This window comes from Nannospalax galili, unplaced genomic scaffold (assembly GCF_000622305.1).
Source record: "Nannospalax galili isolate Female #2095 unplaced genomic scaffold, S.galili_v1.0 scaffold512, whole genome shotgun sequence".
Taxonomy (NCBI): domain Eukaryota; kingdom Metazoa; phylum Chordata; class Mammalia; order Rodentia; family Spalacidae; genus Nannospalax; species Nannospalax galili.
In genome coordinates, this window is record NW_008331992.1 from 1077905 (window position 1) to 1090614 (window position 12710).

Consider the following 12710-nt stretch of genomic DNA (forward strand, 5'->3'; position numbering starts at 1 on the left):
AAAATAGAAATGGGAAAAGCATTACTATTGAAATCTACCTGATGACTTTATATACATGCTCAGGTGCTAAGGAGCTCAGAAAGTAACTGGCTGTGACTAATAATAATCTGATATATAGAGATTAGAAATACATGTGCAAACATCTTAATGTCAATTGTATTAAAAATGAAGTTTTCTGTATGTAATTCCGTATTTTAATAATGAAATGGAAAGCTTTTTTAAAGGTTAAAACCTCATTTAATTTTATGTCTTGTAGGGTTTATACTGAGTACAATATTGTATAACTGTAATAACCTGAAAATATACAGCCAATTTTGTAAGAGATGCATCCTAGCTCAGATAATTTTTATTGAATATCTCAGTGCTGATGTAGTGAAATGCTTCTTCTAAGAATGTGGTTATTGAATAAATAATTAAAAAAAAAAAGAAATTCCCACCAGCTGGGCACGGTGGCTCTCTCCTGTAATCCCAGCACTTGGGAGGCAAAGGCAGGCAGGTCTCTGTGAGTTCAAGGCCAGCGTGGTCTACATAGTGAGTTCCAGGACAGCTAGGGCTACAGGGAGACCCTGACTAAAAAAGACCAAAAAAAAAAAAAAGAAATTAAGAAAAAAATGTAGGCATCTTGATTGCTAATTGTGTAGTCTATGAAATACAGGTTCCTTTTCATGTCTTCCTATCTAACGGTCTAGCTATGGGGAAAAATATGAAGGTGGTATCACTTGTGTACACCTAAATGCTTCAGAAAGACCAAGGGCAGCACCTGTGTTGGGGGATGCTAATGCGCGGTGTTGAGCCAGGAAGACAGAATTTTAAATAATGTGTCTAATAGCTCCATGATAATAGGCCTTCTTGAGGCTGATAGTATGCAGAGCTTTGTCTTCAGTGTGTGAATCCTGCCTTCTGCGGCTCTCTTCACGAGTGCTTAGCAGCAAACTTAGAAATTAGTGGTAGTGCTCTACAAATGGCTGCTAACCAAATAACTTGACTTCAAGAATCCTGAGTTTGAGTTATTACAGCTTTACTATTTGCATCTGTCCTTTCACTTATTCATTTTGTTTTGTTTTTCTTTTTACTTTGACAGTAAAAATGGAGGATGTATCCTATGTAAGAGATGTTGGGAGTTGTAAGATAAATGAATAGGTGTTCAGTCAGCATCTAAATGGAGTGGCAAGCTTCATGTCACATGATAAAAAGTGTGAGAGTGAGCACAGCAGGAGGCAGCCTGTCTCTGGAGAAGGCGAGAACAGTTTCTTTTAGGAAGTGTGCTTGAGCTAAGTCTGAGAAAAAAGTAACAATCTACAAAGTGGGCAGGAGTTAGACTACACACAGGAAGTATGTTTTGTGAGGAAAGACCTAGGTAAAAGAATGGGGTGTGGTGTATGGAGGAGTGGGAATGATATGGGAAAGGGGAGATGCAGTCATGTAAGATGGGCTTGGGGAGCACTGATGGAGATTTATCATGAAGGGTCTTTCGCATGCTGATGGGATTGAACTTTGTGCTAAAGATCAAAGTTAAAATAATTTCAATTACTTAGCCTGGTAAGACTATTTTAAAAAATTCATCAACTGTAGAAAGTCTTAGCCTCTTCTAAAGGTTGCTGTGAAAATATCATGGATTGCTAAGCTTGTGTGTGCCTTATATGTGACTAAAATCTGAGCTCTTAATGTTTACTAACAGCTCCTGGCTTATCGTGGACTTATTTCTCTAATCCTCTTTGTGGAGTAAGTAAACATTTCTGGAGTTGGTTGGACAGTTAATAGACATAACAGAAGTAATAAATGTCATTGAACTTTCCCATTCCTTGGTTTCCATCTTTAACACTGTGTTGAAGTTTGGTTATCTTTATTTTTCAGTGTCTGTTGAATTTTTACAGAGATTTTAAGATAATAGAGTTAAAAATTACTTTCTTTTTTTGGGGTGAAAAGCAGATATCCACTATGCATGCTTTGAAATTTCTCACCTAAGGTTTTGAAATAGGAGCTGTCTAATGGAGGTTAAAAATTTGCATATAACAGTGTAAAATAGACTTTTGATAGAGAGAAATGGACTGCACATGAAAGGGTGCTGAAGGGCTGGCTGGCTTCATTGCTTCATGTGCAGACCTCACTGAGTGAGAATATTCTCCAAGCCATGAATAATCATTTATCTCAGCAATGCCATAAGGGAAAAGAAGAATACAGCAGCAAAGCCTTTTGAAGTGTGGGCATCTGATAGGAGTTGTCATCACTTTATGCCACATAGCCCTAGTGCATGTACGTGTCCAACAACTTCACTGAAAGATAATTTTCAACACAATACAAACTTGCTGACTTAATTATGAGCTAAGTTTTTGATGGTTAACAAACAAAATGAGGCTTGGCTTTATATATTCACTATAGAGTCATGGGCACTTTCCTCCCACTTCGAGTATTATACCTAAGCAATAGAATGCGATTAGAAGTCAGCTGTCATCTTAAAATCCAGCACACTTTTCTGAAAGCTGCCTTGCTACTCTTTTTTTTCAAGAAATGACAACATATTTTAATAGACCAAATGAAGCTATTAAGACTCTATTAAGAATCAGAATTTTAGGACTGGGGAGATGGCTCAGGGGTTAAGAGTGCTAGCTGTTCTTTCAGAGGACTATAGCTTGGTTCCCAGAACCCATCCATATCTGGAAGCTTTAACTATGTGTAACTCCTGCTCCAGGGGATCTGACACCCTCTTCTGGCCTCCACAGGAACATAAACACACACACAGACACACAGACACACACACACACACACACACACATACACACAAGAATTTAAAAAGAATCAGAACTTCTGATTATTCATTAGTTTGTATTGCTTCATTGGAACATATAACTGAAAGTTACTATAGTTGTAAACAACACGAACATGGCTGACAGAATCATGTGCAGTCAAGAAGATGCAAGATGATTTGATGGATTTTTAAAGCAAAACTACAAATTTCCCTTCACAATGAATAGGAGTTCATGGGACAGTGGTCAGGTTTCATCAGGTTCAAAGTCTAAATTTTCATGTATTCATTAATATAACCTTCGTTTTATGAGTACCTATTATGAGGTACTGGGTGATATTTAGGCTGCAAAAATAAAAATGGGACAGAATAGGGCATCTAGAAGTAAACTCCTTCATCTGCAACCAATTGATCTTTGACAAAGGTTCTTAGGACATGCATTGGAAAAAGACATTCTTTTCAATAAATTTTCTGGAAAGTTAGGATATCTACATACAAAAGGATGAACTAGACCTTTATCTCTTTCTATATACAACTATAAACTCAAAATTGATTGAAGACCTATATGCGAAGCCTGAAGCTATGAAACTACTAGAAGAAAACATAGAGGAAAGACCTTAGTACATTGGACTAGGCTAAGCATCTTTTCGAAAAGACCTTATAAACACAGGAAGTAAAATTAAAAATAAACAAATAGGATTTCATCAAACTGAACATCTGTTCAATAAAGAAAATAATCACCAGAGGAAGGAGACAACACACAGAGCAGGAGAATACACCTCCAAACTAAACAGTTGACACAGAGTTTATATTGAGAATGTATGTGGAACTCAACTCAACAGCACAAAATGAAAAAATTCAATAAAAAATGGGCACTAGGCCTGAAAAGAAATTTCACAGAAGAAGACGTACAGGTGAACAACAGGTACATGAGGAAGTGCTCAGCATCACACTTCATTAGAGAAACTCAGATCAAAACCACAATCACTATCGCCTCACTCTAGTAAAAGTAGTTGCTATCAAAAAGACTGAGGGAAACCAGCATTGGTGAGTGTGTAGAGGAAAGAGAATCCTGCACATGTTGATGGGAATGTGTAGGAATGACTTTTAAAAAAGAATCAGGAATAATGACTTTTACTTAACCTGACAAACTCAGTGAGTCATGTGCTCATGTGAGCTGGGCACTGATCCTGTTTCCTGGGAATCTCAATTTGCTACTCCAACCAAAAAAGATAAAGAACGTGAGGATGCCTGAGAGTTAACATGTCAAAGTGCTGAAAGGCAGCACGCGCAGCTTCACTGGAAACAAGAAGATTGAGAAAGAATGCTTGACTAGAACTAGGGATGAAAAAGCAAGATTCTGATAAAATAACAGTGGATTCAAGCTTGCACTTCCCCAATTGAACTTACAGAAGTGGTTTTGAATGAAATTATGGGTGAGGCCTGACTCAGAAACACAGTTCCAGATGTAGTTCCAGAGCACAGTTCCGAGAGACATCTTGGGGGGGTGAGGGTGGGGCTGGTGGTTGTCCTCTGAGTTAGGGCCCACTCTTAATAACTAAAGATGAGAGTCAGGCCTTTTTATTCAGGTAATTGTAATTTGGCATGGCTATGCCACAGGGGTGTGAGTTAGTACAGCCACAATGCCAAACAGTATGGAGGTTCCACAAAAAAGCCAAAAGAAAAGCTGCCACTATGGTCCAGTAATCACACTACTGGTTATAAATCCAGGGTAAAAGAAATTAGTATATTGAAAAGCTGTCTATATGCTGAGTTTCCTGGAGCACTATTCACAATAGCCAAGAAACAGAAGCAACCTAAGTGCCCATCAGCTAATGAATAGATAAAGACATTACAATACACGTACACACTAGTATACTATTCCATCAGAGAAAGGCCAATATCTTGTCATTGAGACATGATGACTAGAGGTGGAGACCACTGTTTAAGTTGACAGAGAGAGACAAGTGCCACATGATACCACTCAAATGTAGAACCTAAGGAAGCTGTTCTCACAGAAGCTGAGACTTAAAACAGGCTATCGGGGCCTGGGGAAAGTGTGGTGGGGTGACATAAAATTAAACAGAAATAAATTTTATCAGTGAGGTAGAAAACATGATTAATACCCGTTGCACCAAATTTTCCCCTGCCTCCTGAGAGACCCAAACTCACTCTCTGGGATCCCAGTGTCATGTGGTCCTAATGCAGATTGGCAAAAGCGACATGGTACATTCTATTTAGTTTTTAGCATGGTTTATGATGTCCAGGAAAGGGTGACTTACAAAGGCATGAACTCCCACAGAACTTTCCTTTCCCATATTTGAGACATGCACCATCCCACCCACAGTTTCAGTGCTCTGTTCCAAAATGGCGACTACTCCATTCACAGCTGTTCTGGACAGTCCACACCCAAATGCAAATCTTGTGGCTTCCCGACAGCCACACAGAATGGCGAGAGTCCTGCTTCGTGGCTTTTCTGGCTTATATATCCTAGGTCCTTCCCCTTCATGTAGACTCCTTCTGCAAAGTGTGGCAAGGAGGTGGGACTATAGCTTGTTGTCATAGTGGTTGGAGGAACTTCTGGGTTACAATACCAGATAAAACTCTCCATAAAACACCAGAAAAATAGTCGTGAAATAGTCATTTGGCTTTGTGAAGACAAATAAAAATAAGAAGATAAGAAAATAGCTTGATCTAAAATAGGGTAGAATAAAAAAATAAAATTGGCATTGAAAAAAGATTCTTGCTCAGAGGGCAACTGAAGCAGTTTTTCTAATTTATTTGAAAGTGTGAGGTGTCTTGTTGACCTTATTGGTTAGCATTCAAATCACTTACAAAGTGATAACCTGCTCATTCAAGTTGTCGTCAGAAAGGCAGTCTGATAATAAGAAATGTTTTGGGATTTGCATAGTTCTAGAGAAACTTCAAAATGTCACTTTTGGGTATGTGACATCTGGAACGATAGCTGGCGAAGCAGATGGGCACAGTACTTAGTTTCCTGATTCTGACTGTTGGAGTCAGTGTCTGTGCTATGGAGGGTGGCCACCAAAATGCCTTTAAGCATTCTTGTACAGAACTCTGCCTGGCATGTGGTGGCCTGTAACTAAGCTCAGTACCCAGCTAGTCCACAGTCCTGCTTATCTGAGCTCTGACCACAAGCCAGGAGAGGTGTCTTCCTTCTACCTCTCCTTGTGTAGTTATATTGGGCGGAACACTTTCGATTGGGATGTTTATGGGGACAATGGGAAAGCCTGGTGGAATGCCTGTGTTTATGTGACTAAACTGAATCATAAACTTCCATGATAGTGGGACTCTGTGTCCTCCTTCCTAAGGAAGTCAATGACCTAAACTCAAAACCAAACCTCAGAAGCATTTTCAGTCAGTTTGTTCAAGCCTGTGTCTGATTCTTTTCTTCTTGCATTATAAAGGAATTTTGAATATTTAAAAATGTTTCACACAGCTCCTAACATGTGCTGTTCTGAGCTAAGCTTCATTTCCTTACTTCGGAGACTATTAGTTGGCCAGGACTGCCATAACAGGGCAGAGTGGCTTCCAGAACAAAAATCTTCTTTGATCATTGCTCCGGGGCTGGAAGCATGAGGTCAAGGTGTTGGCAGGGCTGGCTTCTTCTGTCAGCTCCGTCCTTGACTTGGCGATGACTGCGTTTATATGATCTTCCCTCTGTGCGTGTACTTGACCAATCTTCCCTTTTCATCAGGACAATAGTCATGTTGGGTTGGAATGCACTCCACTGAACACATTTGACCTTCATCACGTAAGGTCGTAATTTCTTTTTTTAAATTAGCATACAATGCAATGGATTTCACTGCATTGTTTTCTGACCTAGCCATCATTTTACTTTGTTCTTGTTCACTGCTCCCACCCTTTCCCCACATGGATCTCCATTTCCCCACCAAATAGCTCTCACTTCTGATTCATATCCAATTACTCTCTGTCTCCTGATTCTCTCACCCTTTTCCACATGTATAAATTTAAGTCTAGAGTCCACATAGGAAAGAAAGCAGGCAACATCTGTGGCCTTTGTTTCACTCTGGCTTCTTTTTACTCAACATGGCAATCTCTATTTATATCCATTTTCCTGGAAATTTCATTCATCTGTTTATGCGCATTTAGGCACATTCCATTTCCTGGTTGTTGTTGCTAGTATAGTTATAAACATGGATATATGCATCTCTTTGATTTCTTTGGGCTTGAGTGGTATAGCTGAGTGTACTGAATGTATTAGAATAGAGAATTAAGAATTTAAAAATTGTATTGAATGTAATAGAATTAAGAAACTAAGAATCAAAAAATAACTCTAGCAAAAGTATGTAAACAAATCCAAAGTGTGTACATTAAAGATAAGAGCATCACTTAGTAGCCCTAGAATGTAACCTAACAACCTGAGTGTAACTGTGTGATTAGCCAAATGATGTAAGAAACTGATAAACATATGTTCGCCAAGTCATGCATAAGGACTATAAAAACCCAGAGGAAGATCAGTTCGGGGGTGCACATATGAGCTGAACTCCCGTCAGCTGTGCGGCCCCATCTTCTGACTGATCCCATCCCTGGACCATGAGAAAAAAGAGGAACTTCACGTCGTGAACATCTGAATCTGACTCAACCCTAGACCACGAGATAACCAAGCTGAGCCGAGACTACCATCACCACATCCAACTGAGATGACGTCACTCGGGCATTGGCCCTAGGACTGGTACTCTTATCTGTCATTGTGTTATGTGTGAAATTTGTTTATGATTCCATAAATAAATGCATTGAAAGACATTGGCTCTAGAAATATTTATCCTCCCTTGCATAACGAGGTGATGCTCAATTAAGCCTTAATAACTCCACTTGCAACACTGAGTCATATGGTGATTTTATTTTTAGTAATTTTTAAGAAACTGTAAACTGATTTCCACAGTAGAGGCACAAGTTCCCATTACCACCAGTAGAGAATAAGGATTCCTCTTTTCTCATGCCTTTGCCCATGGAGGTTGCCAGCAACTATTTTGTTTCTAACAGCACAAAATAGTTTCATTAGTATTCTGATTCTCAAATCATTGTGTCTATGGAAGGATAAGATTAAATTGCTCCCTCACCTCCAGCTGTAATGTTAAAGAGACAAACCATCAAATATCCTAAGATCTTGCAATTCCCATTAAACTATTCTCTAGATACATCAATGTGCCTTTAATCTACCCTTATACAGGGACAAGAACAAAAAGCTGCTTATTTATGAGTAAACATCTGGAAGAATTCAGAAAGGGCTGATCTAGGCTGAGGCATCAACATGAAGTGATATCTGCAAGAGAAGACCGGGCAGAGGTCTCCAGACAGAACAGAGAACTCCAGCTAGTGTGCATGTTGAGTTTTTGCACCAGCCCAGAGACCTTATCTGGAACAAGTCTAGAGAGGGTCTTGGGAGCAGAAGGCACTGAGACCAACAGCACCGTGTAGTTTATTAGCCACCAAGTGTATCACATCTGGTAAGAGTGGGGAACAACTGGGACTGGAAAAAAGCAGCTATTCACCATCTAACAGTTTGAAAGAAGCCACTACACACTCTTCACATAGGTCTTCACCCAGCCACTATGACCGTAGTCATTAACCCAGCATACCCAAGGAATTGAAGTAGAAAAGATGAAGTAAGAAAAATAGCTATATTAGGAAGACCAACACTTTAGGAAAAGTAAAACACTTTCGAATTTTCCTCTTACATCCTAGCAACACCTTACAGTCTGGATTCATACCTAGGTCACTTCTAGAATATATGTTAGGAGAGAAGAAATAGAGCAACAATGGCCAGAGGGGTGCTGAATGCTTAGGGAGGGGATGGGGCAGGGAGAAGTTTCTCCATAAACTAGGCAGCTTCTTCTTCACAGAACCTTGGGGTTCTTGGCATCTGTATCTCCCCCCTGACCCGTGCTTTCCTTGCACTCTCCGGTTCGTCCCTCTTGGTTCTTGTTGGCTTCCATTCTGTCAGTGTCTCCTCATTCTGAAGTTGTCTCTCCGGCTGCTTGCTTCCACCCTTCTTACCTGCTTTAAGAGTTCAGTTTCAGGGGACTCATCTGTTTCTTTTGCAGCTTCCAATTTCTTCTGAACCTGCTCCTTGGAAGGAAAGGGGGCAGTCTGGCATGGATTCTTTTGATGGAGGGCTGAAAATCAGCTCAAAAGCCTGGCCTGAGGCAGGGCTCTTCAGCTCTTTCTCGAAGTATAAGAGTCCCCTGTAGATGAAAGCCAGGAGCCTGGCATGGGAACCACACACTCCACTGTGAAGGAAGCCTTGCTCAGCCCAGCCTTCCGGCCACTCTAACGAGCAACTTTTTTTAAGAGAAAATTTTTACAGAACTTTTTCCATAATGGTTAACACAAAAATGAGTGGGTGAAACAGAGTTTAGAGAAAAAACACAAGCCTTAGTTTTTATTTTATTTTATTTTGTTGGTCTTTTTTGAGACAGGGTCTCCTTGTAGCCCCAGCTGTCCTGGAACTCACTATGTAGACTAGACTGGCCTTGAACTCACAGAGATCTGCCTGCCCCAGCCTCCAGAGTGCTGGGATTAAAGGCATGCGCCACCATGCCTGGCCAGAAATTTTCTTTTAAAGGCATGAACTGGTGATGAAGGATTAACAGACTAGTTGCCTTTCTTCTTTAAATAACTTGTAGGCTGCCAGACATCCAAACAGTAGGCAGTGCATGTCAGTGACCCCCAAAAGAATCAAATGAGAGAGCATCCAGGCCACAGTGCAGGGTGGGGCCCCTCAGCAGAGCCCAGTGGCCTACAGGGAAAGGGGTCTCTGTAATAGGGCACTTTCTTTTTATTTTATTTTTTTTTTTTGGAAAATCCTAACGAGTTTATTGGGCTTGCTAAGAGAACATAGGATAGGGATTTATTTCACTATGTAGACTAGACTGGCCTTGAACTCACAAAGGTCCACCTGCCTCTGCCTCCTAAGTGCTGGGATTAAGGCCTGGGCCACCACGCTCAGCCACAAGCCTTGTTTTTAATTTGAGTTAATCCTGGTGTCCTGTACTCATTTTTAATTCTGATGAAAAATTTTTAGATTTTTCTCATTCTTAACTTTGGAAATAAAGCAGTATTTTTGCCTAATATTTATGCTAAAATCCTTTCTTGGTTCCTATCCAGTGTCTAAACCTGTCTTTCCAAAGACTAAATGAGTATCTCACTTTAAATGTATTTATGCCCTAATGTGTGTTTAGGTGCTGAAATGTGACAAAAATTAGTGTTAGTTTGAAATTTCTTGGGGAAATTGCCTGTAGCAGAGTGCACTTCTCAGTCATGCAACGGCTGAGCTTGCCTTTCATGGGGGAGATGGCCAAGAAAGGCAAGATTCCCTGCACAGGACAGCAGGTCGGTGCCATGTTAGATGCTGTGTGGGGCATGCTGGAGGGACCCAAGGGAGAGCACATGTGGCCCTTGTGCGTGGGTAGAGCATCTGGTAACAAAGGCAAACAAGCCCGAGAGTCTGCCTGACCCAGGCTTGAGGGAAGCTGTGGTCCAGGCAGATGCCAAAGGTCAGAAAACGCGAGGGGGTCGCATGGCTTCCGTGTTTGCATGTTACATTGAGAAATTAGTGAGTGAATGATTTCCTTTTTTTCCAATGCTGGGGATTGAACTCAAGGCCCAGTACATGGTAAGCAAGCATTCTACCACGGAGCTACAGGCCCAGCCCTATACTGAGAAATTTTTTTTGCCTTCAAGACTTAGAGAGGTCAGTGAGGTGATTACATTTGTTCCCCAGAAAGAATCACTTCCATACCAGAGGTTATAATAGGAAGGGCCTTACCAGCCTCTATTATGTGCCAGCCCTGGTTACTTTGTGTAATTCTTAAGGCAATTAGAAGATAGATTGTGAATTAACCTTGCCTGGGGTATATAAATCAGAATTACTCGAGCTTGAATGAAGACTCAGATGTAGCTGACTGTAATTTCATCTCCCTAAACCCTATGCAATTTTCCTTCCATAAATCTAAAGACATCAAGACATAAAGATGAAAATGAGTGAGTTTATATCACATGATTAATTACATGCAGTAATTCCAGAATACAATAGGAAATACAAAATTTACTGAGAAGTAGGATGCCAGTATGGTAAGGCACCATCAACATTCAGGGACAAACCTGGTTGAGAAAGATTGTGACAGCTGTGTGGGGCAGAGAGGCTGAATGTTCCCATTTTCTAACTGGTCATGCAGAAAAAATAATAGCTATCTTTTACAGTTGCATAGATTAAAAGAGATAGTGTGTATAAAAACCCAAGCTATGGAACTAGAATAGACTATTATTTCCCATGATTGGGATGCTAATTTGTAAATAAAGGATGCCTTCAGAAAAGTGCCCTTGCCTTTGTGGGGAACAGACCAGTTTTATCCATTGGTAACTAGGTTGAATCTTTCAGAAGGAGTGATGGTAATACACACATACTTTCTTTGAATTCCTATGATAGACAGGTTATAGGGACCTAATTTTACACCTTTTTGTTTTAGTATATTCAAGAAGATGAAGATATTTTTAATTCTGAATCGGGGGAAAATTTTCATGAGAATTATCTAGAAGAGTGAAAAAATGCAAAAGAGATGCTGCGTTAGTAATAATTTTAAAGCTTGTAGACTCATAAGGAAGAGTGGTGGGAGCGTAAAAGGATCTGACCATTCCTGGCCAATGCACAGCATCTTGGGGCTGGAGAGATTGCTCAGTGGTTAAGAGCACTGACTGCTCTTGCAGGGGACCCAGGTTTGATTCCTAGCACCCACTTGGCGGCTACCATCCTTAACTCCATTTCCAAGGGGCTCCAACGCCCTCTTCTGACCTCTGTGGCATTGCACAACATGGGTGCAATACATGCAGGCAATACATTCATACACATAAAATACAAATAATAAAATACTTATAAAAAATCTGACCACTGTAATAGAAACCATAGAAAAGAACTAAAACACACGGGTCTGACATTCTGTTCAGTTAATGCACAGTTTCTGTATTTGTGCAGTTTTTAATTTCATTGCAGAGGGAATTGCTTAATTATGTGATTCATCAACCAGGGTTAGAAAAGGGTTTTTCTGGATGTATAACTGCTTTGGGTTGGTTTTTTTATAGGGACCTTTTGTTCTGTTGCTTTAACTAAATGGTTTCTAGCTGAGGGGATCAGAATTGTTATATTTAGATCAATCAATGTTTTTTCGCAAGCATGATGCCGTAATTCCTTTGTGGGGAATCAAAGGGAGCCAGATAGAAAGAACTGGGCAGATCAGTGCCAACTGAGCAGTTTGCGAGTGTGGCCCAAGGCCCTATCAGATCAGAAGGACAGGTTAAATTTGAAGGGACCTCACCCAGATTGTTGCTGCACAGGGCCCTTCCTGCCTGTGAACCACAAATAATGTTTCAGTCAACGGATGGTCCATAGATAAAACAACTGGAAAGTAAAACCTCATTTGTTTAATTCTTTTTGGAAAGGTAATTGTTTAATGTGTGTGAGTGCTATGCCTGCATGTATGTAAGTGCACCTATGTCATGCAGTGCCCATGGAGGCCAGAAGATGTTGGGCACTGTTAGTATAAGCACAGCCATTATGTACACTGAGCTGTGGCAGGCTTGCTTGTTTACTTTATGATCTTTTGCCTTGACTCAAGAGTTTGTGTGTTTTGCACACCAGTACAGAATTGTTCTGCCAAGTTAGGAAGAATGTATTGATAATTTAGGGAAGATAGTTAAATGATTGTATTCACAACAAGTATTTGACTGTTCTTGACCTCAGATAGAGGTGGGAAGAAAGAGCTGCTGACGCTAATTGAGCTAAGCAAACTGTGGCTATGTGATGTTCTGCTGTGTAAGAAGGCTGAGCTGAAATAAACAGGGGCCGCTGTCTCTACTGACAGTCCTCCCAAGGATCTTTCTCTGTCTCTTGTTTTACTTTCATCCTCACTCCCTCTTTCAGGTGCTG